Raw genomic sequence first — 26317 nt, forward strand, 5'->3', positions numbered from 1 at the left:
ACAGGTGTCGCCGCTGCCGCAGGCGCAGAGGGGGGAAGGCGCAGGGTCCTGCATACACTATTTCTGATGTTCTCCTTTCAGTTCCTGTGTCTACATAAATGTTTTTGTGATATACTTATGTCCCCTAGAGTTCAGGCAAATAAATTATACTTTTCATTTTACTTTGCTTTACTACTTTTAGGTAAAATTAACCAGATATGACAAAAGATTTTCTAATTCAATTAAATAAATAAATAAATGTATTTTAATTTAAAAAATATATATATATTACTAAGCTGTATAATTTGGGTTTAGAAACACGACTCGTAGATTTAATTGTAATATATTAGAATTTATATAGAACCCTTCACATGTTCAAGTCACTGAGAATTTTGATTATCTTTATAGAATTATGAATAGCCATGGAAGAAGGTGTTAAAGCAAAAATCCTCAGTAGGAAAAATTGTATTTTAAAATACAGAAATAAAATCCGGATGCTGGTTGTTTTTATAGTGTGAACTTTTATATATAGTATGGATATAATTAATTGGTATCATAATTTATAACAATAACAATAATGAGCACTTAATTTTATTAAATGCCCATGGTAATAGGTTAGAATAAAACTTAATACATTTGATTAATGCTCTGCAAGGCTAAGAACACAATTTAAGTCCCTTTTAGATCTTTGTCTGATGACACTTGAGTTTCCAAGCGCTAGTAAGTATTTTTGAGTGAGAACTGTAAAAGCAGACAGGGCTGAATGGGCATTAAGGTCACAACTATGACCATAGCTACTTGAAAGAGACAGATTCACTCAGAAAGATTTGCAAAGTGATTAACTCATCGATTCTGTGAATGCAGTAAGGGGCGTTTATTAAAAAAATGTGTATGTATCTATGTATGTGTATATAAATATATATATTATATATATATATTTATACACGCACACACACGCAACTTCTCCTAATCGTAAATTGAAATAATTTACTATCACTTAGCACTTAGCCCATGTAGAGTTAATTACTTGGTGACTGAAAGATAACCATTGTTATAAAGCAAGATGTCGGAGCAGAGGTAGCTGCTTCTAGCCACTCAGTTTTTCTCTTATTATTGGTACAAGTAAATAGGAGACGCAAATGGCAAACGCTAAGCCTTTTCACCAAAGATCTTGTGGGAGGACACAAAAGGTAAGGGGGCACTTTCTGACATTTCTGATTGAAGAGATTGAATAAGGAAGTAGTTTTTTTTTTTTTTTTTTGTATTTTTTTTTTCCCCTTTGGAGCCATCTTATGCCATAGTGACAACAGCTCTAAAACTTATAAAGAAGTCAAACTTAGGTTTCTTACAGACTCCAAAATAAGATTTTGCTATTTTTCCACATAGTAATAGCTTACATATTGCAGAGATAATAACTTTAAAAATAATCAGGCAATTATTTAAACATTGACACATTTCAAATGTTTTTGGTCAAACCAAATGGATTATTTGATTTTACATATACTATATAATTACCATAGAAAATTTCTTTTACCCAGAAACTAGACTTCGGGACTTTACTTGGTTGTTCTTTTGTAACAAAGGATGTGGAAATAATTTAACAAGGAAGGATACTAATGAAATTGCAATGGTAAAAAAGTGTATCAGATAAATGACAGTATGTAATGGGTGAGGGAAGACGGAACATGTGTGTATCTACTGCGTTATCTTTTCTCCCTTGTCATTTTTTTTCATTAATGTTTTAAATAGAACTTACATGCAGTAACATAACAGGAGCAAATTAATTTTAAATTGTTGGGTGCTCAGAAAAGTCATAACGCATTTTTTCATGTTTTTATGTGCAAAAATATGTCATGACTTTTCTGATGACTCAATAAATCTGTAGGAAAACCTATGGCATCTTCTCAGAAGGGTCTATAAATACTAATATGGTAAAATAGATATTTATCTTTTAAATTCAATCCAGTATTTATCCTCTTTACCAAGTTACCTCAATTTCATTACAGTCAAGCTAGCTGGAGAGATACTCTCATCCCTAGTAACCCTGACTTCCATTATTGAGGATATCATAAACCCATCATATTAAATGGTCTCATGGAGTCTTTGATATTTTGTTTAATTGCCAAAGGGCACATGTGCTTTCCAGAGAGAGACAGAGAGAATTGGGGGGGGGGAGATAGCATCCCTCAATGGGACATGGTCATACTATCTCTTCTCTTCACTTCTCCATCTCGTTGAGGTCTGGGGCACACATGTATACATACCTGGTATGTTTTTCAAGCCACCAGGGTGAGGATTCAAACCACAATTGGCCATGTGATATCCAGATGGTTTAACCACTAGGGTATGAGACTAGCCTGACTTTTTGGTTTTAATGAGAAATCAGTGAAACTTCAAAATTATGTTTTTTAGGCTTCCCAAAGTCATAGAACATTTTGTAACATTCACATAGAAATCCTGCCCTAACCAGAATTAATCTGAGTATTATTTTCAACATTTTAAATTCAACCAAATCTAAATAGCAAACAAGGACTTTACCATTATTTTTATGACTTCTTTTATTGGACTTACCAAAATTTAAGAAATTTTATATTTTCATGGTTTGTAGGCTTTGTATTTGAAGGAATCCTATTGCAGTTGCATTTGAGTAATTCTTTTATGGATTTCATAGTTATGAAGTATTTTTAAATAAATTAACAAGTATCTGAGTAGGAAAATAACTATTATTCTTTGTAATGTACAAATCATCTCATCTAAGTATATGGAAGTTTCACAAAGAAATACATAACATATTATGAATGCGTGAGCTTATACAAATGTCTTCCTTTTGAGTCTTTAAATTGGTTCTATGTACCTTCAATGTATTTGTTGAAAATAAACCAAGAATTATTTTTTGGACTTTAGCATATTTAATTAAATACTCAAGAAATAGTATAGTTTTAGGAGACCAAATTTATCATACTAAATTAAAGTTATTACTCTGGGATGTATAGATTCCTTTAGAAAGTCTGTGAATCCCTTGACATAAAAGAAAAATTGGGGGCCCAGGATGCTTCTCTTTCTTTCTGTCTCACTTTGTCCCTCTCCCTTTCTTCTCTCTCTCTGTCTCATGTAGGTGCTATCATGAATAAAATAAATAAACTTTAAAAAAAGGAAAATGTTATCTTGGTACAATAGGCCTTGGGACAAGCAGATGGCATAAAGGTTATGTCGCTATACTCCCACATAGTTGACCATGGTTCGAGTCTCAGACTCGGTGGTTTAAAATTCAACACCAAGTACATGTGTGTGCGTGCCCAAAATCCTGAGAGGAGAATGGAGGAGAAGAAATTTTGGTGCAGCCATCCCCTGGGGGAAGGTAGTGATTTCTTGCTTTCTGTCTCTCTGTCTTGGCTCTGTCTCTCCGGTGAGCACATGTACCCTATAGGAAAAATCTCTTTAAAACAATAGACCTTAATTATTGATACAATCTAATTGAGTTTAGGATATAATAATGATTTAAAAGCACACATGAAGTTCTGGATATGTAATCTATAATCCTTTTGCTCCTTGAGTCTGTATGAAGTCTGAGGCAACTTTATATTGTGAAGATTCTTCCAACCCACCTCAGGGTGGATAAGTCTAAGTAAATTTAGATTCTTGTCTAGGCTTTGATTTTTGACCTTTTGACCTTAGCACATCATTTAACATAGTTGTTCTCTATTTTTCAGTCCTTAAAATGAAGATGCTAATTATCTTACCTACAAAGATTAGAGGACATGATGAATGAGTAAACACATAATAAAATTATGAAGTGCCATATAAATGTAAGGCATTGATGTGACTTCCTTGCTTGAAATTTTGGTATTAAAATGTACAGTAAACAGAAAATTACAAAGGCAGCCTGCCACATAAAGATCAAACTGGAGTGAGCTGTTTAAGAAAACACTTTTTAAATTCTATCCTCTCAAATTTTCAAATTTATCATACCTATGAGCTGTAAGCTTGGTGGCATACACTTTCACATTTTTTAAAACTTTTTGAAATCAGCAATAATGTTCTTAGAGCTGTAAAAACATGATGTTCCCACGGCACGTTTTTGATAAGCTCTGTACCCTTTTCTTGGTTTTATTGCCAAAACAACTCATGGAAACAAAAGATGCAGAGAAGATAGGAAAGGAAGTAATGACTGCTGTGCAGTTATCCTGTAGATGAATAATAGACAAGTACATAAACAGATGCGAGCCTAACACGGATGCAAAATGAATGAGAGGAAACAAACAGCAGAGGCAGTTACAAAGTTAGGCACGGGGAGTAGGCATTCATCTACCTCCCTGGGAAGATGCTCTGCTGCTGACAAAACAGAATCCTTCTTCGCTGCCACATCATCATCACTTTAGACTTCTCTATCTTCTTCTGAGAAATAAAAATGTAAATAAAATTTTTTAAAAATGTAAGATCCAGGACAAAGCGCATTACCTTTCTTAGGTTACAGTCCTCTTGTATTTCAAGAAGCATCTGAAAATGAATTGCCAAGTATACACAGAATATACAGTGTAGCAGCTTGTATTTTTTCTTCGGTATACACCAATGCTCCTTTGATTTACGTTCTTACTAGGAAATACCTATCTTCTTTTAATACTATATAAGTATGTGTGTGTGCGTGTGTGTGTATGTGTGTATTATATTTATTATTTGCATTTAATTCCCATACATCTTTACAGTGTACAAGGCATTGTTTTTTTCCCTAGCATAAATACAGTGCATGTCAGTCAGGACAAAGATATTATTCTATACATTATCATCAGCAGATCACTTTTCATTTTGGTGTCAATGAAACCTATTTTTCCTCTGCTCCCCTCCCTCCCCCTAATACCTATCCTCTATCAACCCCCACTCTCTCTTCAGTTTCCCTCACTGCTATTATACCTTCCAATCTTTCTACTTCTGCTGTAGAGTGCAGTCATTAGATAAATATTGACATTAGATATATATTGACAGAGACATAGAAGTTTCCCTTTCATAATCTGACTTGCTTCAATTAGTATAAAGTCTTCTATATTTGTCCTCTTTGTATCAAAACTCGGGGTCTCATTTTTTTTTTTTGTTTCTTTTGTTTTTATGATGAACTTAATTCATTTGATCTATATTTAATTTTTATAAAGCTATATTAAGTTGGACTTTATTAAGAGCAGTAATACTGTAACAAGTGTAATTTACTGGATGCCTACTATTTGCACGTTACATGGCTTTTCTCCTTTTCATCTTCTACAAGGTCTTTGATTAGCATTATAGTTCAAGAGTTGATAAACTTATACCTGCATTTATACTACACTGTTTGTAATTTTTCAAGCCTTACAGTAAAAAATCCAGATACAATATTATAGAAAATCTTTAAAGTAGGAATAAACATACTAAAAGAGAAAACAGACTGATAAAGGTTATAATAAAATAGAAGAGAATTGAAAAGTGGGAAAATTCTAACAGTTCTCACCATAATGTGATGAATCCAATTCCATCTCAACTAGTATGCAGAGATAAGTGTCTCCTCCAGCCTTAAGAATGGTGGAATGGTGGGACTAGCAGTTAGCGTAATGGCTATGTCTCTGGACTCCCATGCAGTCAACTGCGGTTCAAGTCCCGGACCCGGTAGCTTAAACTTACACCAGGTGCTTATGCGTGCATGTCCAAGATCCCAACAGAAGAATGGAGAAGAAGAGATTGCGGCGTGGCCATCCCCCCTAGAGGGTGATTTCTCACTCTCTGTCTCTCTGTCTCTCTCTGCCTTTCTGGTGAGCACATATGCCCTATAGCAAAAACCTCTCCAACAAAAAGAAAGAAAAAAAAAGAATGGTGGAATGGCACAGTAGTGTTGTTCATGGAGTCTTCCAGGCAAGCAGCAAAAATGCTAAAAATGTTCCCACCTGCCACCCAATCTAGGAATATTGTCCAGGAGTATCTTGGGGACACATTGACCAGCCACCGGTCCCAGAAATTCAGTCTAGCATGCTGCCTGTGTCTTCTATTCCTAGGTACAACTTCTCCACCTCACTTGTCCACAGTGCCATTTTGAGAATCATGATTTACTATAATATAATCATTGCTGAATTTTTTTTTTATAACTTTACTCCAAGAACACATACTATAGCTGAGCCCTAATAGCCTTGGGATTTCTGGAAACTGAGACCAAAATGAAAGAGTTTCTCTTAATTACTATTTCTGATTAAAGAGAAAGTTTATGAGTTGAAGAGAAATTTTCACCAACCACTGAGAAATATTTTTCATATTGTTGTATGCATAGGAATTACCAACTAATTTAATACATATAGTTAATATGGGTTAACACAAAAGTTTGTTGGGTTTTAATGATATATGTAGTAATACCAATAGTCTTTAATAATTACCATGTTTACTACTGACAAGATCCTTGAACTTTTTGTGCTTAAAGAAATATTTAGTGAAATATTAACATTCAGACACTACAAAGATTATAAAGAAAAATATAAACATAAAAGAAAGAAGAAAATGAAACTTATTCTTTATGTTATCTTAAAAAGATGAGCTTAAATGATGATAATTTCTATTCTTTGTTGCCAAGTTAATGATGTATTTTAATGTCTTGTTTTCTATCTCAGATAATCACATTGTTGATTCCTCCATACAAACTATGTTTTTGCTATCAGGCCCATTTCTGATTGACTTTAAAAATATCTTGAGCAAATTTTATGACATTTATATGAATTAAAATTCAAATGGTGAGCAGTGGAGTTGCCTGTCAAAGCCAAAAAAGGTTGGGGCGGAGCAGCCATAGAGGGTCAGTGCTGGCCGCCACTGGAAGCCAATCATGAAGTCACCAACTAGTTTCTCAAACAATCAGGTCTACATCCGATCCGGCAATTCATCAATGTATATGGAATGGATCCTGAGCTCCTCAACATGGTACCAAGACCAGTCTGTGCAGTGTTACTTCTCTGCCCTATTACAGGAAATTACAAAGTATTCAGAACAGAAGAGAAGGAAGAAATAAAAATCTCAGGGACAGGATGTTACATCATCGGTATATTTCATGATGTAAGCAATCAGCAATGCTTGTGGGACAATTGGACTGATCCATACCATTATAAACAATAACACTAGATGCACTTTGAATCAGGGTAAGCTTTAAAATTAATTCCCTGAAGAGTCTGCGTCAATTATCCCCAAAAAGCTAGCCAAATATCTGAAGAACTATAACGCAATTCCAATTACTCATGAAACCAGTGCTCATGAAAGTTAGACAGAGGCATCAAGCATAAATAAAAAAGTAGATCCTCGTTTTATTGCGTTAGTTCATGTGTATGGGCATCTCTGTGAATTAGATGGGCAGAAGTCATCTCCAATTAACTGTGAGAAAACTAGTGATGGAACTTTACTAGAGGATCCCATAGAAGTTTATAAGTTTACAGAAGATGACTCTGATGAACTAAGATTTAATGTGATTGCTCTTTCTGCAGCATACTTGTCAGTGATGGGAATACCAAATACTGTATTCTTTGCAACAAAAAACAAGTTTCTGCTACCATACACTAATTCAAAAAATTTAACATTGTCATTAACTTGATTAAACTTTCTGTGACGTAAACTTTGACTAAAAAAAAAAAATCCAAATGGCATTTTAAAATATTGTCTTGAAAACTGTAAAGTATTAGAAAGGAAATATATATTATTTAGAAATTCTCAGGACAGTATTTTTTTCAAATTAATTGTTTCCTCTTTGGTGGCTATGCAGGCCCATTAGTAGATTGAACAGATATCGTTAAAGAGTAAATGTCTCATTTATTAGCATTTTCATAGCCTACCACTTGAAGAAGAAAAGGACAATACATAAACCAGAAAGTAGTCAAGAGTAATAAAAGGAAGGGAGAAAGATAGAAAGGAGGGAGGGAAGGATTTTGGAAGTCAGGCAAGAATAGAGGGAGAGAGGGAGAGAGGAAAAAGGAAAATATTAATCAATGGAGAGTGTTTCTTCTCTATCCCAGGTGTTTTTTCCAGTGGAGTCTATTTCAATTTTACTTTGTAGATTTATACATAATAATATATAAACATTTATAAATACAGGCATAAATATATATTTATCGAGTTGCAGGATATCATGAACAATTAATGTAGAAATGTGTTAGGTTTGTGTAGTACTGGACTGTGGGATTTTACCTATGTCTTTCAAAACAAATTTCATTTGTAAGAAGAAAACAGATGCAGGGAACCTCAGAATGAAGTTCCTTTATTCTTCAAACTGATTACAAGAGTTAGTATGCCATATTGATTTGTGATTTTCTACCAACTTGCCAAGAAGTTTAGAAAGAAGAGCATAAATATATGTAGGAAATGAAAAAATGTAGGAAAGAGGAAAAAAAAAAAGTGTCCATTAAAAAATAATGATAAAGCAGGTCTGACCTTGTAGCTTGGTTGTTATGAGAAGCTAGATCCCACATGGTCTGCTGTATGGTTTAAATTCTAACCCCAGAAATTGGAAAAACACACTAAGATCATGTGACTGCTCCCCAAATGTCAATAGGATGGGGAAATGGAGGAGAAGATATTTTGAGTGACCATGTCCCAGTGGGGCAGCGCGTCCTCTCTCCCACTCTCCCCCTTTCTCTCTCTTTCACATGATCACATGTACCGTCTGGCAAATGAAAAAAAAAGTTAATGTTAAATTCTAAAATTGTTTATCAGTCTACATGCTTATTCTCACTGTTTTTTTTTATTGCTGATATAAAAATTGAATTAGGTTACATGTGTCAAATTATTTGTTTATAATTTTTTTGAGAACTCTCTCAGGAAAGAAAAATTAGAACTTAAATTACTTTTTTTCTGATACATAATTTGTACTTGGGAGTTTATCAGTCTACATGCTTATTCTCACTGTTTGTTTTTTTTTATTGCTGATATAAAAATTGAATTAGGTTACATGTGTCAAATTATTTGTTTATAATTTTTTTGAGAACTCTCTCAGGAAAGAAAAATTAGAACTTAAATTACTTTTTTTCTGATACATAATTTGTACTTGGGAAAAACTTAATTGCTTTGACTATTTAGAAAATGTTGTGAAGTTTGTTTTACTTTTTTTCCGATGAAGATTGTCTAGCATTTCTAAAATTATTTGACTAACATTCTAGGACAATGTTATGTCTGCTAACTGTATAAAATTTGATTCTCGGTTTGATTTCTCATTGAACACACAAAAGTGTTCTTTTATCAAGATTCATGTTGTTTCATATTTCTTTCTTTTTTTTTTGTTTTGGAAGTGGTTAATATTGAAAGGATCACAGTTTTCTCTTTACTTTGGTATTATTTTCTCATTTTGAGGGGCAAGAAATATTACTACCTTGTCCCTTAATTGAATGGAAATGTCTTCACTTCCTTGGACAGTCATTCTGCCTTCTCTGCTTACTTCAGAAGTAAAAAACTGCCTTTTCTATTATTAGTTACTTTTTGTGTTTTTTGGAGAGTTTTGTTTCGTTTTGTTTTTTCCCACTATAGGGCACGTGCGCTCGCCAGACAGAGAGAGACAGAGAGACAGAAAGCAAGAAATTACCCCCCAGGGGGGATGGTCACGCCGCAATCCCTTTTCCTCCATTCTCCTCTTGGGATCTTGGGCACACACACACATGTGCCCGGCATGAGTTTTAAGCCACCGGGTCTGGGAGGCGAACCACTGTCGACTATGTGGGAGTCCAGCGACATAACCATTACGCTAACTGCTGGTCCCAGTAGTTACTTATTTTGATGTTTGGTTAAATTGCAGCAATTATAACTTCAGTAATGATTTTAAAGTATTATTGATTCTTTCACATAATATCTGTAACTTGAAAAGCCTATAGTTTCAAAACCTTAAATACTTCTTTAGATTTTATTTTAAAATAATGGTTAAAGTGCATATTTTACTGTAATTGTGACCCAACAATGATCAAACAATGATTAAACAAGAGAACTGGCTTATTTTCTATTTGTTCAAAACTCTGAATTTATAGTCACGCACACTGTGTGTGTGAGCATGTGTATACTATGCACAGTGCGTACGTCCATATGTGTTTGCCCATGCAGGAGATAAGGACTCCAGAAATGTGATTTGCTATTTATGTATTGGTCACCATAAAATTTTTCAGTTTCACATAACAGCCAAATTAGCTTCCGGAAGCTAAAGGTTAATACACTGTCTTTTACGTATACAGGGATAGAAGAGCTTTTGGTAGGAGAAACTGAAGCGAAAGTAGGTAAAAAGAGGGATAGAAGAGCTTTTGGTAGGAGAAGCTGAAGCGGAAGTAGGTAAAAACAGTTAGTTGTCATTTTCAAATGTCCTTAACTGTTTAGCAGTGCTTCACTTCACCTTTCCTGATTACACTTTTAGCAAATACCATACACAGGATGCCTCAATGAATTTCAGTTATAAAATTTTATTTATAAAATTACACGAGCCACTGATTTTCAAAGCAGTAATAATCAAATATCGGCATTCTACTTTACTTAAGACATCTCGTAAGATTGATATCCGCTCCTGTAAGGTTCCATTGCTGAAACCCTGCTCTGTCATACAGAATGACAATTTAGTTTCTTAACATCAAATTCCTTTGCCTATTCCAAACAAAACAGATGGTTAAGATAATTATAATGAAAATGGCATGCTGTGAAACTGTTGAGAGACCATTCCATTCTTGTATGTTTCCTTTTTCTAAATGCAGTGGATAACTGTAGGACAATGAACAAATCATGCAAGTCAAAACAAAGAGACTTCTGGACCTGACTCTGCAAAGATGACCTGTGGGTCTCAGATGAATGCAGTTAACCGTGCTTGCCCCACTTTCTAAAATCATGAGGTGGGGCTTCTCTATCCTGGTGACCCTTCTAACCCTCCAGGAAAATACCTGGGAAAAGCTTTCTGAAAAAGAGAAGTCAGTCTGAGAGGGAGAAAAAGAGAGGGTTCCTGCAAAATCAAACCCAAGTTACTTTTTTGTTGACCAAAAGAATTTTTATGCAAAAGGCATTTCAAATGAGTTTAAAACAGAGAGCAGAAATGAATCTGAAATGCCTACCGTATGCTTTTTCAGCACTTTCTAGCAATTATGACAATTTAGGTGGTTATGTAAATTACACAATTCTTGTAAAATGATATAATTATGAAATGTTGGGGCAGAAACAGAAAAGGATTACATTGCTTTAAAGTGAATACTGCAATGATATAAGATTGGGAATACACCCCCTCCCTCACCTATTCTAAGTCCCTTAAGATTTAACTATCGTCAATAGAAAAGCACCATTATCGGTAACTTTCTGAAGGCAGAAGTGTTAGTAAAAGCTGGATAGGGTGGTAAGGTATAATAAAAATATTTGGACTTTTTTTTTAATTATATGGATTCAGATTATTAAATCTAAGTTTGCATAAACAACCATTCATATAAAACTATTTTCAAAAATAGTGTCTTCATTCCTAGCAACTTATTTGGCATTTGGAGGCTTTAAGCCACTGGAAAAAAAATATTTGTAACACATATTTTACTTTAGCATTGTGTGGCTCATGTCTTCAAGAAGAGGAATATTCCATTGGAGGATATTTTATTGCTAAGATAGGTGCAAATAGTTTAACAACCATAAACATACATATGTGTACTTGCAAATTGCAGAAATCTTGGAGAACAGTGTATGAAATTTCATTTCCTTGCAAATCTGTACTTACTATCATATTCATCCCCCAGTCAATTGGCAATGCCAATGGTGTATGTAACTGTAAAGGGGACTAGAGAGCTTTTTTTCTGCACTGCTTATGAGGATTTTCAAAGTCCATGCAGAGTTCCTTACTTTTCTCCACAGTGGACTGTTGCCTCCCAAGGAGACATGGAAAACAGAATACATAGGCAAAGGAGTATAGCTCACAGTGGCTCTTACTTGCCTGAAAGGGGGGGGAGGGCATGCCTTCCAACATTTTAGGGTGCTTTGTGAAACTCAAATTAGGTGCACTTCTCTTCTTCAAAATTAGGGTAAAAATTGCCCTTGCCAGGCTCAGCCAGTCACAGTGGTACAGGCAGGAGAGTGCCGCTGTGTGGTGGCTGAGGCTGGATAGTCATCCCAGGTTTAGTTTTCAGCCCTACCTAAGCAGGCTGAGACTAGTGACATCTATTTATAGTCCTAGCTGACTGAAAGGCTGGGCAGGAGAATCATGGCACTGCAAGACCCTGTCCAAAAAAAAAAAAAATACACCCAAAATAAAACCACTCTCTCTCACTCTTCTTCCAAAAGAAAGAAAGAAAGGAAGAAAAAAAAGATTTAAAACTCACCCTTGCTAGGCTACTCAGTTAAATGTAATTATTATGTGGGGCATGACAAACAGAAAATTTATTTCTAGTTTTCTCTGCCTCCCTTCAGGGGTAGGAGGAGGAGCAGAAATGTGTGACGGGTTCTGCTCTGCATTTACTTGTAGATCCAACCCACATTCTTTTCTTATAGTCTGATTCCTCTACTTTGACAGCTTCTTATTCTATACACACACACACATATATATAAATATATTTATATATAATCAGTCATTTAATTAGACTCTTGGCAAAAAATTTAGAACAGCAATTTGTGAGGATAAACTCCATTTGTAAGGGGAAAAATGGATCGCAGGTAGCCCTGGAGCTGAGGAACAGCTTTGATTTTTGGTAAAATTTCCAAGTCCACAACTTTCGATCAACCTTGCGATGCTCTGAAATCTCCTATTTCTCCTTCTCTGTGTCGAAGACCTCACCTTCCTGGTGTCTGGGCTTCTGCAGTTTCTTTTTCTTGAAGTAGGCATTAGTAAGGTGCTTTGTGATTTTTACTTTGCTAATATCAATTTTTGTGGAGGTGGTGATGACAAATTTCTGGTGTTCTAAGCAGTGGAATTCGATTGAGAACCAGCGGTCCGGTTACAAGTAGCAAGCCACTGCTCAGCTGCTTCAGAAAACCACCCTCTTGCCTCTGTGGCATCCAGTGAGGATGATCAGAATGGTCCCAGGAGTGATGATGCTAGCTCACAGGTTTCTCACATGCTGACTGAAGGGTTTTTTTGCCATGGTTCAACAGCTTTCGAGGCACGTCTTCAGTAGGATAATACCTAGACATTTTGCACAGTTTAACCACCCAGGTACCACTAGTCTTGTCTCCACCAACTGGTTTTGTGACAGTTTCAAGAACCTTCTTTTTCTTTTTTGATCCTGGATTTAGTGGCTGAATATTTCCTCTTGTACATGGCCTTCCTGGAATACATGGCAGATCAGCAGCATCTGCCCGTGCCCCAGACTAGGATGGGGTTTCAGCTGCAATGGCGCTTCCCCTTCTTGGGCTTTTTAGCCTTGGGGTCACCCTTTTTAACCTTGCCACTGGCATCAGCCTTCTTGGCCTCAGGTTTCTTCTCCTTAGTAGCCTGCTTTGCAGCTTTTTCACCTGTCATCTTGTATAGCAGAAAGAGAACTGGACAGTTGCTTATTCTTATTCTTAAAAAGAATGAATAAAATTATCTTTTCTGTGAGAAACAAAGAGAGAGCACTCCCATCAGGGTTTTAACATTGGTGGTCCATCCCCAGCTCTCAGTGGAGAGATGATGGGTTTGTAGATAAGCATTCACAGGGAAGTCTCCACACCAAGCAGGAAACCCTCTTACGTAGGACTGCCTTCCAGAGCTTCAAGATTGACCAATGTGCTATCATTCAGTCTCTGACAATTGGTTCTTAAAGATGCAGATCATTTTCCTCTGGGACTGTCTGCCCACCTCCATCTCTTCCCAGCATACAATGCTTGAAATGAATATTTTCAGATGATGATAATCATCCTTAGATTATTTTGATAGAGGTACATGGAATATGCATTTCAATGGATACAAATCCATTTCTGTATTATAAGCCTTACTTCAAGAATTTAGTCACAGCACCTTTGAATGAGAGAAGAGTTATTATTTCCCAGTATAGACCCTGGTTGGGGGAAGAATTTCCCTAATCACACCCTTTCATACTTGTTTAGACATCAGAAAGGAAATTCTGTGCCTCCATTTATTGGAAAAACAAAGGACTTTGCATGAAATCTTGCTTTGCAACATAGCTAATATGAACATCCTCTCTTGGCTAAGATTTAAAGTATAAAGAAAAAGAAAGCGAATTTTAGAGGGCTCCTCACTCAGACTTGCTTCAGATAGTTTTGTTTGCCATTGGCTAACCAGACGAGGGTGGAGTATTGTCTGAAAAATTGTTTCCCTACCCCTTCTTTTCTATGCCCCTTTTCTTCTTTCTTTGCCTGCACATAGCTTAAGGCAGGCACTTTTTTTTATAGATAAGCTTTCATTGCCTTGAGGCTCTTCATGTGTTTCCCTCCATCTTCCAACTCTAGCCAAGGCACCTCAAGAAATTATTCTCTTTTGCAATCATTCAGGCCACCTAACAAGCATGGAAAATAAGCTTGACTTCTCATTGTGTACCCAAGACAAAATGCTATTTTAAAGTGGCCAGCAGATTCTTCCTGTTGCTCTGTGTAGTCTAGATCTTAAAACTGTTGGGGTGTGGAAACTGACATGCTAGGGCTTGTAAAGAATTTTTACTTGCAGGGTGGAGCCTGGAATCTGTCCTTAATGCAGACACACCTATCATTTCTGGGATGGCTACTGTACTGTAATGTAATGAGTACATTGCTTTGAGAAAAATGAAACCTTAAGCTAGTAAAATAGTCAAATAATTTAAGTTTTCTAATTAATAATGCTGTTATGAATGCACTTCTGACAGGATTTTGCCCTTTAACATGTTAGGATGTTCCGCTTTCATAGCTGGGATTTGAGTCTGTCTTAGTGCAGGCTATATGCTAGGTCGGTTAAAATGGAATTACACAGATTTTGAGAAGAATTTGGCTCCAGTCGAATGATTCCTTTGCCTTTGTCTCCATGGTCTGGACTATTTTAAAAGGTGGAATAGGATTATTCTCTTGAAGTAAATGTACGGTCATACGCCTAATCATCCTGAGTCTAAGGGGAAAAAAAAGCCCCTCTGGCATCCCGAAAGGATTAACTGCATGGGCACGTTCTTTTTTTTTCCTCTTGAATTTACACTAAAAGTTGAGAGCAAGTTATTTTGAGCAGTCCTTTGTTTATAGAGGACGTGTGGCTCCTGAAACATCAAAGCCTTGAAGTGTTGAGTGTCAAGCGGTCTGTAAGTAGGGATCCTCCTGAAGGCAAGAATGATAGTTTCTAAAAGGAATATCTAATATGCACCTTTAGCCTTTCACTTTTCTTCATTTAATTCTCTTACGTCACTTAAAAACCTTACTAATTTTATAAATACAGAAGTGAATTAAAGGAGGAGACAGAAGGTGCAGAACAGGGGTAACAGAAGTATACACTGGGATGGTGCGGTGGGACAATCTGGGCCGCAGATTCCAGTATACAGTCTCCTTGTAGATCCGTGAGGCGTGGAAGTATTACTGATATATTTCAAGCACATTATGTTCTTTTTCTTAAAAATGTCCAAACTGCACATCAACTAGATGCAATTTTTCCTTTCTTTTTGAAATCCAGTAGACATGATCAGTTTTAATCAGAATCTATAGCTAACCCTCAGACAACATCAGGGAACAGAGCACAGTAAATAGTTTCAATGAATTTTTTTTTGTCTAGATAGCAGAAAAGTACTATTCGTTACATACCAAGTGACTACACACACACACATACACAGATGCACCCACATACACACATGGCATCTTACACATACATGCACAATAATACACACACATATATACACATAACAAAATTTACTCCGTTTTCAAGTTTGGCAATTATCCTTATGCAAAAATCCTTTTCTGATTTTCTGATGTAGTCAAGACTTCCAAATGCAAATTTTTTTCTTAGGTGGTTTGTTTCTATAGAATGTTATCAGAAAATACAGCATCACCCGAATAGTCATTCAGGAGTGTAGTGCTTAATCAAATTTTTTAACCAACAAGAAACTTGACCCTTGTCCTTCTGGAGGATTGTAGCATAATAGTCAAGATACACATAATAGCACAGTCATTATTTATTGCTGTGAAAGTTTTCGTAGTGGACCTGCATGTTAGGAATACATCTCATCTTGTAGGAGAGGAAGAAAGACTGCCCTCAGTACTTGAACTTAGTAGGAATTATAGAGAGTTGGTGTTCCAGACAGAGGTAATAGTGTACATGGAATCTGCCCCGTGTAGAAGAAGGTGATTCTTTAGAGGAATTGAAATAAGGGAAAGTAAACATCAAAGAGAGTAAAAATTGATACAACTAGGGAGGGTGATCTGCTGATCTTAAACCTTTGTTCTATAGGTTAAGCTTAGATTTTGAAATACTTTTGTTTCTATAGAAGTCTAATAAAATGTAGGAGTGTTGTTAATGTTACAGTAATTCTCTGGCCATACCAGTTTTTCACTGAAAGTAGTTCAGTTACTACTTTATCTTATCTTGATGTCATTAATTTCTACTCCTTTTCCTGAATTTGTAGAGGATTTTCAACTTTACAGATTACCTCACATAATAATTCTTCAGTTAATGACATTTCTCCATAACAGCTTTTGAAAATATATACCACTTTTTTTTAGGCAAGACTTTCTTTTTATCCCTAGTGTAATGACTTTTCCTCCCAAAGCACACTAAGTGATTAGGCCATAATAAGACTCTTTTGACATTATGATTTTAGCCTAAAATGTATTACCAATTCGTGTGGAGTCACATTTTCTAGTAAGAGAATTAATACGGGATACATTTGAATTGTGTGCATTTGCCAAATGAGAAAATGAAGATGAAGCGTTTAACATTTCTTTCTGTTGTACATGAACTCTATTCCTCAAGTTTTGTGCCACTTTTGTGTTAGGTATTTGTTTTAATCTAATAATGGTTCAGGTTTAGTACAGGATAAGTTTGAACAAACATAAGTTAAATATGATGAAAAGAAATAGTGCGACAAATCACTGTCTTTCACATTTCATCTACCACCTATGTCTCACTTCTGTTTTATCTTTTAGAAGAGAAAATTTCCTTATTTTGCATTTATGTACAAACTATACTTACTTTTATATTACCACTTATTATGATTGTATATATCCTAATATTCAATTTATATATTAATTCCATTAGTGAAAATTATTTGGTTCTACTAGCATGGGATGGAATACATCATCATAATTGTTCCCAAAAATTAATAAAAAAGTTTTACTCAGGACCAGCAGTTGGCATAATGGCTATGTCGCTGGACTCCCATGTAGTGACCATGGTTCGAGTCTTAGACTGGTGGCTTAAACTCACGCAAGGCGCGTGTGTGTGCATGCCCAAGATCATGAGAGGAGAAGGAGAAGGGATTGCGGCGTGGCCATCCCCCCGGGGGATGATTTCTCGCTTTCTGTCTCTCTGTCTCTCTGTCTTTCTGGAAAGCACTTGCACTCTATAGCAAAAACCTCTCAAAAAAAAAAAATGTATTCAACAACTTTTTTACTTAGAGTGTTTTTTTTGTTTTTGTTTTTGTTTTATTTTCCAAGAATAGATGACAGTCATAGAACAAAATGGAGGTGTATCTTGTAGTTATATACAAAAGCATTACCCCAAAATATTAACCCAAGGAATCTTCTCCATAGGTGGCTTAGTTTTCTTGCCTTTTTTTTTTAAAGAGTTTTGGGTTTTTTTTTTTTGCGATAACATGCATGCGCTTGCCAGAAAGACAGAGACAGAGACAGAAAGCAAGAAATCACCCCCCTCCCCCCAGGAGAGATGGCCATGCCACAATCCTTTTTCCTCCATTCTCCTCTCAGGAACTTGGACACGCACGCACTCACTCACAGCGAGTTTAAGCCACCAGGTTCAGGTCTCAAACCGAGGTCGACTACATGGGAGTCCAGTGACATAGCCATTACACCAACTGCTGGTCCCTTGTTGATTGTCTTTTTATTTATTTATTTATTTTATTATTTATTTATTTATTTTTGGAGAGGTTTTTGCTGTAGGGCGCGTGTGCTCACCAGACAGAGACCTAGAGACAGAAAGCGAGAAGTCACCCCCCCAGGGGAGATGGCCACGCTGCAATCTCTTCTCCTTCATTCTCCACTCGGGATCTTGGGCACGCAGGCACACGCGCCCAGTGTGAGTTTTAAGCCACCGGGTCCGGAACTCAAACTGCGGTTGACTACGTGGGAGTCCAACAACATAGCCATTATGCTAACTGCTGGTCCCTTGATTGTCTTTTTAGCCAGGCATCTTATTGTAGATGAATATTGTAATTTTTTCAAAAATAGTTTGAATATCCAATGTCCCTGACTTTGGCTAAAGTCAAGTGTAGTATCTGTTCTTGATTTTCTATTGTGGTATAAAATTCATAGAAAAAAAATAAATAAATGAGATAGATATAAACATATATGACTCTATGACTATACACACACACAGACATATATATATATAATGGCAACATTTTCTAAACATGTAAAATAATATAGAACGTTGAAAATTGGAGGATATCTCTAATAAATAAATAAATAATCAAATCTGCAGATTTTTATATTCAAGGTAATTGAATTGGGGGAGCAGGATGTGTCCTGCCTTCGTTTTATAGAATATATTTTATGCAGGGGCCAGCAGATGGTACAGTGGTTAAGACACTGGACTCCCACATGGCCAACTGTGGTTTCAGTCCCAGACCTGGTACCCTACAGCAAACTTTTAAAGCATAATAATAGTAAATAAAATGTATCATTTAAAAATATATACATGTTTTACATATATACACTTTGGTTTTGTCCTTTATTAAATGCAGGTATCAGACTAGATAATCTCTGTGTTTTCTTTCTAACCCAATGTTAATTAATATGCATATATATATAGAGAGAGAGAGCAAGAGAGAGAAAGAGAAAGAATCAGGTAGTGCATGTATATGGAAGTGTGTATGATTTTAGCATCACCCGTTCATTTTCTTAATGAAATTTTTAAAGCGTATTTTTTACTTTTTTATTTATTTTTTTTTATATTTAACTTTTAATTTGACCAGAAGTTACAGAGTGAGAGAGAAAGAGAGAAGAGTGAGAAAGTAAGCCACCAGGTCTAGGACTTGAACCGTTGTGAGGCATGTGGGGGTCCAGCATCCTGAATCACCACACCACCTGGTGGGCCCCCTTAATGAAATTTTTAAAATCCTATTTATTTCCTCTCAGTGAGAGAGTCTATTCAAGGAGGTCTTTGGATGTGAACCAGGAACCTTCCCATGTGAATCAACTTCACAGAGCTCGATGTTTTGTTGCTATGCCTCCATCTGGCTTCGCACAATGAAATTTATATGGCCAAATTTACTATGGATAATCTTAAATGCTATTTTTAGTTTATTATCATCACTCACAGGAAAATATTTTTGAACACTCATAAGCACATACCACAGAAAAGAAAAAAAAAACAACACATGCTACATAGCTTTAAATTTTAGTCATCTTTTGTGATGATAGAAGAAATGAGTTTTAAGACAGAAGCAAGTAAGATTTGTGTGTGTGTGTGTGTGTGTGTGTGTGTGTGTTTGTGTGTGTGTGTTTATAGTGTCTCTTCAAATTAGTCTCTTTGATTTTGAAGGAAATAATAATGAAGCAAAACCTATGCTAATAGGCCATTTCATAAAGTTATAGGGTTAAAATAACAGAGTACCTTTTCTGTATTAATTTAGAATTTGTTTCAGTGGGAAATGACCTATGCGCCACAGTGTGTCCAGCAACTTAGTCTTTGTCTTTTAGGATTGTCAGCCTTGATGTCTTCAAAGTGAAACACAAACTGCAGAACTTTCTATCCTGTGGTCTACAAAACTAACAGGCATCAGTTGTAAAACTAAAATAAAAATAAGTTACAAAAAAACCCCTGTTGTCACTGGAAATAGTAAACCATAGAAGTTGATGATATAACCCTTGTCTTCAAAGCCAGCAATTCTCTATAATTCCAAAATTGAGTTATTTGAGCCCTTAGAATAAGATTGGTTGAACCACTCTGTACTGTGGTTAGTTCAACATAGACAACAGCTTAATAAATATTGTCTTTATTGATACTTTTCTGGTCAGATAACACAACAACAACAAATGGCTAAACTATTTTATTTCATATTTTCTACATTGCAGATGGTCAGCTTGACTTATAAAGACAGGTGCAATCTTGTACACAGGAGATGAAAGAAAGTAGATACAATTTAACAATTTTTAGATGATTAATTTTATTTATTATTATTATTATTTTAATTTCCTTTAAGACATGTGTCCTCACCAGAAAAAGAGAGAGAGAAAGCTGCCAGGTCTGGGACTTGAATTGTATTTGTCCATGTGGGAGTCTAGTACCTTAACCACCACACTACCTGCTGGGCCCCCAGTTTAACAAATGTTCTAAATTTAAGTGGCCCTTTATTTTTCCTGGTTTTGTCTTTTTCATTTTAATAAAATGAGGAATAAATATGATCATGTAGGTATATGTGAAAAAGAAAGAAACAAAACATTTAAGAGGCACAAAAATAAAAATTATCTGTTGATGATAATGTATATGATAATATCTGGAATAATATAGCATATTCATGCTGAGACAATTCATGTTGCAAGCTATAATAATATAATGATTGAGTATATAAAACTAATAAAATAACAAGCTCATAATAAAAGTAACCAAAAAGAATTTGCTATATCAATTCCCTAAAAATAAGAGTCAACTAAATTTCTCTTTCATATGTTGAACAGTCAGTGTCACCTGGTTTTATCTTGAAAAAAAAAAAGTATAGAAAAAGGTAGAAGGAAGTAGGTAGGAAAAAAATGCATCAACCTTGATTATTGGTCCAAATCTTTCTGCTAGATGTAAAATAGAAATACATAAACATTAGAAGTCTAGAAAATGGATATTTAAGTATATATGCATTTCACACATAACCTGTGTCATTACGGCTTGCAAAATGAATTTTTCCAGGATGAAAACATTGTATATTAGTTCAGTTAAAGATATTATCATGCACCCTATCAACAGATAATTTTACATTTTTGTGACACTTAAATGTTTTGCTTCTTTTTCCCCTTGATTCCCTTCCTCTCACCCTCCCCCCATTTCCCACCCTCCTCCCACACTGTCTCAAGTATCTGCAATTGTTTTTCATGCTTTTATATCTTCCAATTTTTCAGTTTCCACAATAGAGTGCAGACATTTAGAATATATTGAGTGGAGACATACAATACCTCTCTTAGACATTTAGAATATATTGAGTGGGGACATACAATACCTCTCTTTCAAGTCTGACTTGCTTATCTTTTTATTTCTACTGACTAGGTTGATTTGGTTGTTGCCCAGAGATTTCTCTAGTAGTTTGCACATGTGGAGAATGTTTTGAAACTTAAAACATTTAGCCACAATAATGGTTTGAATAAAAATTTAAGAAAAAGAGGACTTTCCAAATTGGGAAGTTAGTTAAATTTCCAATGTGGTACATCTAAGAATGGGACAACTATATATATGGTCAGGTCCTCCAAAGTGAAATTATCTAGTAAGAGGTTCATCTGAGTTGTGAAAGGAGCACAGTCGGGTCTCAAGTAGAATGTACCAATAAATGAAACAATCTGAAATTTAACTCTGGACTTGTCACTCAATACCTATAGGACTTTAGATAAATTACGTAACCTTTCTACATGAACATATTCCTATCTTTAAACTGAGATTCCCTTTTAGCCACATGACACATCAGCTATTATTTTTAAAAGTTTGTAATTCTAAAAAAAAGTTTATGAATCTATATACATGTTAAAAACAGCAGAGTCTTCATCTTCTAAAGCAATCCCAAATGTGGATTCCAATGCCAATTATATATTTTACATAATTGAATCATTTCATGTATTATAAATACAATGGAATTAGACAGTGATAAATACTGGATAATTATCTGGAATATTTGGCCAACATATATTTAATGAGTTATGAGATTCTATTTGACATGTGTATATATTATAAGTAATTATAAAAATCTTTATCATTTTCTCTGTGGAATCTCCCTTTGTAATCTTTCTTCAAGGAAAGTAGTTATGAGGCTAAAATTTAAAAGAGAAATTACGGAATGCCAATTTAAATACTTAATAGTTAAAGCAATGTATAATTGCTTTAATTTAAAAAATAGATATTAAGTTCTCTGGTTTTTTTCTTTTTTTTTTTTTCTTTTCCAGTTTGGTTTTTATATTTTAAACCTAAATAAGCTACAGGCTTTTAAAAATGTCTTAGTGTCAGAAAGAAAGAAAATAACTATTTTGCTTACACATAATCTTCTTAGCATGCACATGCCAGATGGTATTGCATATCAGGTCAGAAATAATGATGGAATCTGGCTTTAAATCTAAGAATCAAAGTAAAAAGTGAGTAAGTAGAGATTACATATTTGTAATAGCATTTTCCCTGAAAGTCAACCATTTGTATAATTTCTCATATGCTTCTGTCTATGTGCGTATGTATTTATTTTTACTTACTTCATTTTTATTATACTTTCTTGGGATTCCAAAATGTTATTTAAGATGTGATTGGACATTTCTCAATCCCAGGATCATGATAGCCAAGTAAAAATTAGACTTCCAGCTATTTCAAACTAAAACTTACTGCTTTAGAAAGTAGAAATCCAGTGACTGATAGAGAGGAAAAAATACATAGAAATTCTATCAGGTATTGAGAAAACTAACTTTGTTTCTAATTCACTTTAGAATAACAATAAAATTAAATGGTTTGAATTTTCTGCTAAAAAACACATCTTTTGTATAACAGCACATATCACAATCATAAATCTGGCTGAAAATATTTAGAGACTAAAAGTCTTTGCATTGCAGAGAAAGCAGAAAATTGATTTTTTAAAAAAGATTTATTTCTCTCTTGAGTAAAAGATAGAGAGAGAAAGATAAGCACTCTCAATAAGACCTCAGGTCACCATCCTCCCTGCGGCCTTTCCATCCAGCCAGTGAAACAGGCATGTGTGGATGTGCCTCGCATAGGCAGGACAACCTGAGAACTGAATTCTGATCTGCCGTGTGCCCTCCATCATTATAGAGCATCATACTACCATTTTACCATCATAACGGCAAAAAACGATATTCTTACTAATTCTAGTAGCACTAGCTTTTATTATTATCTTAATTTCTGTTACCTCCTCTTAATAGCTTATGCGATGGTCTATATCATACCTGATAATAAATAATCCATCACAATATTCAACTGGTCGTTCTATTTTTAACATCTACATATAGGAATTAATTAGTTCTGTGGTCGTGACTTCACCCAAGCTATACTAAAGAGGACAAACATTTCAAGTAATCTGTTTAGCAGTATCATGTAAGTCCAGTCCCAGAACTGCAGGAATTTTTTTTTTTTTCCATTTATAGGTAACAGCACAAGGAACTCTATGGATCCACTACTTACCAAAACTGGTAAACTTAATTAAAAAGAATGTCTAAGTCTCTGGAAATGATCTTAAGGTCAGAAAATCTAAAAATGGTGCTAAAAAAAGTTACAAAATATAGACTTATATTTGTAAAAAATTAATTAAAACTACATGTTCCCATCCATCCATTGGGCACCCAGTTCCTAATGCTGAGGTGCCAACCAGAGAAAACTATGTTACTTTCCTTATCCCAGCTCTAGCGCCATGGCTCAGAGATTTTGCAATGGGAAGAAAGAGGGTGTAAAACAGTTTCATGTCCCTTCACATAATAATTGACTATAGTTGTGATAGAGTGTGAAGTCTAACCCTAAGCATCTCTCAAAAACAGTTTATGGTAAAAGGCAATTAAGAGACTTGTCAATTTATTGGAAACATAGGCTAAACTATAGGTTAACGCCTGCTGGAATGAAGCAGGGACAGAGATGGAAAGTACTCTCCTGGGCTCAAAAGAAATCTTAAACATTGATCTGAGGAACTCTCTCTTTATTATTTTTAATATTTTTTTTGGCTAAAAGTCACACATTTAATTTCTTCTTCATTCACTTTGGCTAAGTAACACTGTAAACAGACTAGTTGATATTTGCTTCTTCTTGCTCCGTCACTGAGCTAAACTTGAAATAGCAATGGGTCCTAGGTTGAAAGTCTTGTGAGTCAGGGCAGAATGTGACAACCACTACTCTCCTAATGACATGTGATACATCATTCTCTTTGGCTGATCATTCAGCAACTGGTCTCTGTGGGATATCCATGAGTACTTTAATACTTGTTCAGTAGTATATTGCTGATGTGGGTCCATATGTAGCATATGGGAATCCAAATCCTTTGCTCCATCCAAAATATTGAGTTTCCACTACTCAAAGAGAACTTTCCATTGTCTACTCATAGCAGTATCTTGGGAGTATCAGTGGGGACATTCCCACATGGTGAAGTATCACAAGCAGCATGATATCCCTGTTGCATAAGAACCTCAGGTTCGGGACCAGCAAGTGGCGTGGTGGTTAAGGCGCTGGACGCTCCCACATGGCTAATCATGGTTCAAGTCCCGAACCTGGTGGCTTGCTTTCTCACTTTCACTGCCCCCTCTCTCTGTGTCTCTCTAGTCAAATTAAAATGAATGAATGGATAAATAAAATTAAATTAATTTTTTTTTTAAAAAAAGAACCTCAGGTTCTCCAAAGTTTGCTGTGTAGCATGGAGTTAAGAGAAGTCCATTTTCTCAAAGTTGTTTCACAAACCAAAATCACAGATCCTAATTGAATCTGCATTAGCTGATTCTTCCATGTATAAAATACTACAAGGTTTAAGAGAACAATGAACAACTCTTTGGCAATTAAGATAGTTGACTATCTTAATTATTACATATAGTACATCATTAGCCTTCTGTCCTGAGAAACAATTTTGTTTGAGAATCTGGTCAAGTAGTTCTTCCTTCATCAAATGTGTGACAGGGTAAATGTATCTACCATCATCAAAGACATCCTTTAAAGTGATAACATTGGGATGTTGTCTATAGTACATCAAAATTGCAATTTCTTCTGAGGGGTCTCGCTTACTTTTGCCAATGATATTCACTGAAAATTCCATGTTGATAAGTTGTACATATGCATTGCTTACAGCAATAAAGAGTCAACAATAAGAGTCAATACCTATATCCTCTTTCAATTTATGTATGCACCAAGTTGTGCCACATTTCCATTTATATGAACAATTGGTAATACATTTGCACTGTGACAAGGAGAGATTGTATATTCTTCTGCAATAAAGGTTGCAATGAAGTTGAATCTTTTGAAGAGGTGATGAACACTTACACTGACTGGCAAACCAGGAGAGTCTTTGGGTATTTTTGCAGTAAATTCAGGATCAGAACAGAAAATATCATCTGGGTTTTCCAGAAGCAGTTTTGAGAAGAGGTTGAACTTCTGTTTTATATAATTTGTTCCAGTCCATATTTGCAAAATGAAGATGTCTTTTTATTTCCTTAACACCTTCTGAGCCCAATATATTTGCTGGGTTCCTATTGAATAACCTTCTTAAAAGACTTGTGTTTCGGTACTAAGAAAGTGAGGCATTCCAAGTTTTGATTTTAATCTCATATTCACGATCTCATTACTGTCTTTATTTTGAAATGACAGAGTCTAAGTAAGTATTTCAAACCTAAGTATATGCTATGACGACCAATCAGCACTCTGGAAGTGGTTTCTCCTACTTATTACTTAAAGAACCATATACTCAAGGGTGCCAGAGAATGAGTATGCTTTCTTTTCTCAATATACTGACCCCTTGTTGATTCCAAAATCTATTAACTTGATACGTCCTATTCCGTGAAGCAAAATATTTCTGGCTATAGATTTCTCTGCACAATTCCTAATTGGTACACATGATCCAAAGGAAGGGTCAGCTCTGCGAGGTAGAATTTCACATCTTCCTCTGTAAACAGAACCTTTTTGGGTAATCTTGTGAAGGCATCTCCTCTCCTGAAAAAAATTCAATTTTTTTTTTTTCAGAGAGGTTTTCGCTATAGGACGCGTGCGCTCGCCAGACAGAGAGAGACAGAGAGACAGAAAGCGAGAAATCACCCCCAGGGGGGATGGTCAAGCCGCAATCCTTTCTCCTCCATTATCCTCTCGGGATCTTGGGCACGCACACACACACGCCCGGCGTGAGTTTTAAGCCACCGGGTCCGGGACATGAACCGCGGCTGACTACGTGGCAGTCCAGCGACATAGCCATTATGCTAACTGCTGGTTCCCAAAAAAATCCTATATTAAATACAGCTTCCCTTCAGTCTAAAAGGCCTAGTGCAACTTGGTAATAAGTGGATGATTCCCTTCCACTGGTATATCCTTCTCCATCTTTACCCAGACTCTGTCTCTAACTTTTAAAAGAGCTTTAAAAAAAACAAACAAAACAAAACA

General features: G+C 35.5%; 1 protein-coding gene and 2 pseudogenes across 1 annotated transcript in view; 2 read left to right on the forward strand and 1 right to left on the reverse strand.

Annotated features, from left to right (window-relative positions):
* DGKB (diacylglycerol kinase beta) overlaps positions 1-26317 on the forward strand; it is an 881803-nt gene that overhangs the window by 777604 nt on the left and 77882 nt on the right. The window lies entirely within an intron of this gene.
* LOC102495311 (ubiquitin carboxyl-terminal hydrolase isozyme L3 pseudogene) lies at positions 6772-7558 on the forward strand (annotated as a pseudogene).
* The window catches only part of LOC102495729 (ribosomal protein S6 kinase alpha-6-like), a 2759-nt pseudogene continuing 517 nt past the window's right edge, over positions 24076-26317 (reverse strand).

The sequence above is a fragment of the Tupaia chinensis genome, unplaced genomic scaffold, assembly GCF_000334495.1.
Source record: "Tupaia chinensis unplaced genomic scaffold, TupChi_1.0 Scaffold145916_1, whole genome shotgun sequence".
In the NCBI taxonomy this organism is placed as follows: Eukaryota; Metazoa; Chordata; class Mammalia; order Scandentia; family Tupaiidae; genus Tupaia; species Tupaia belangeri.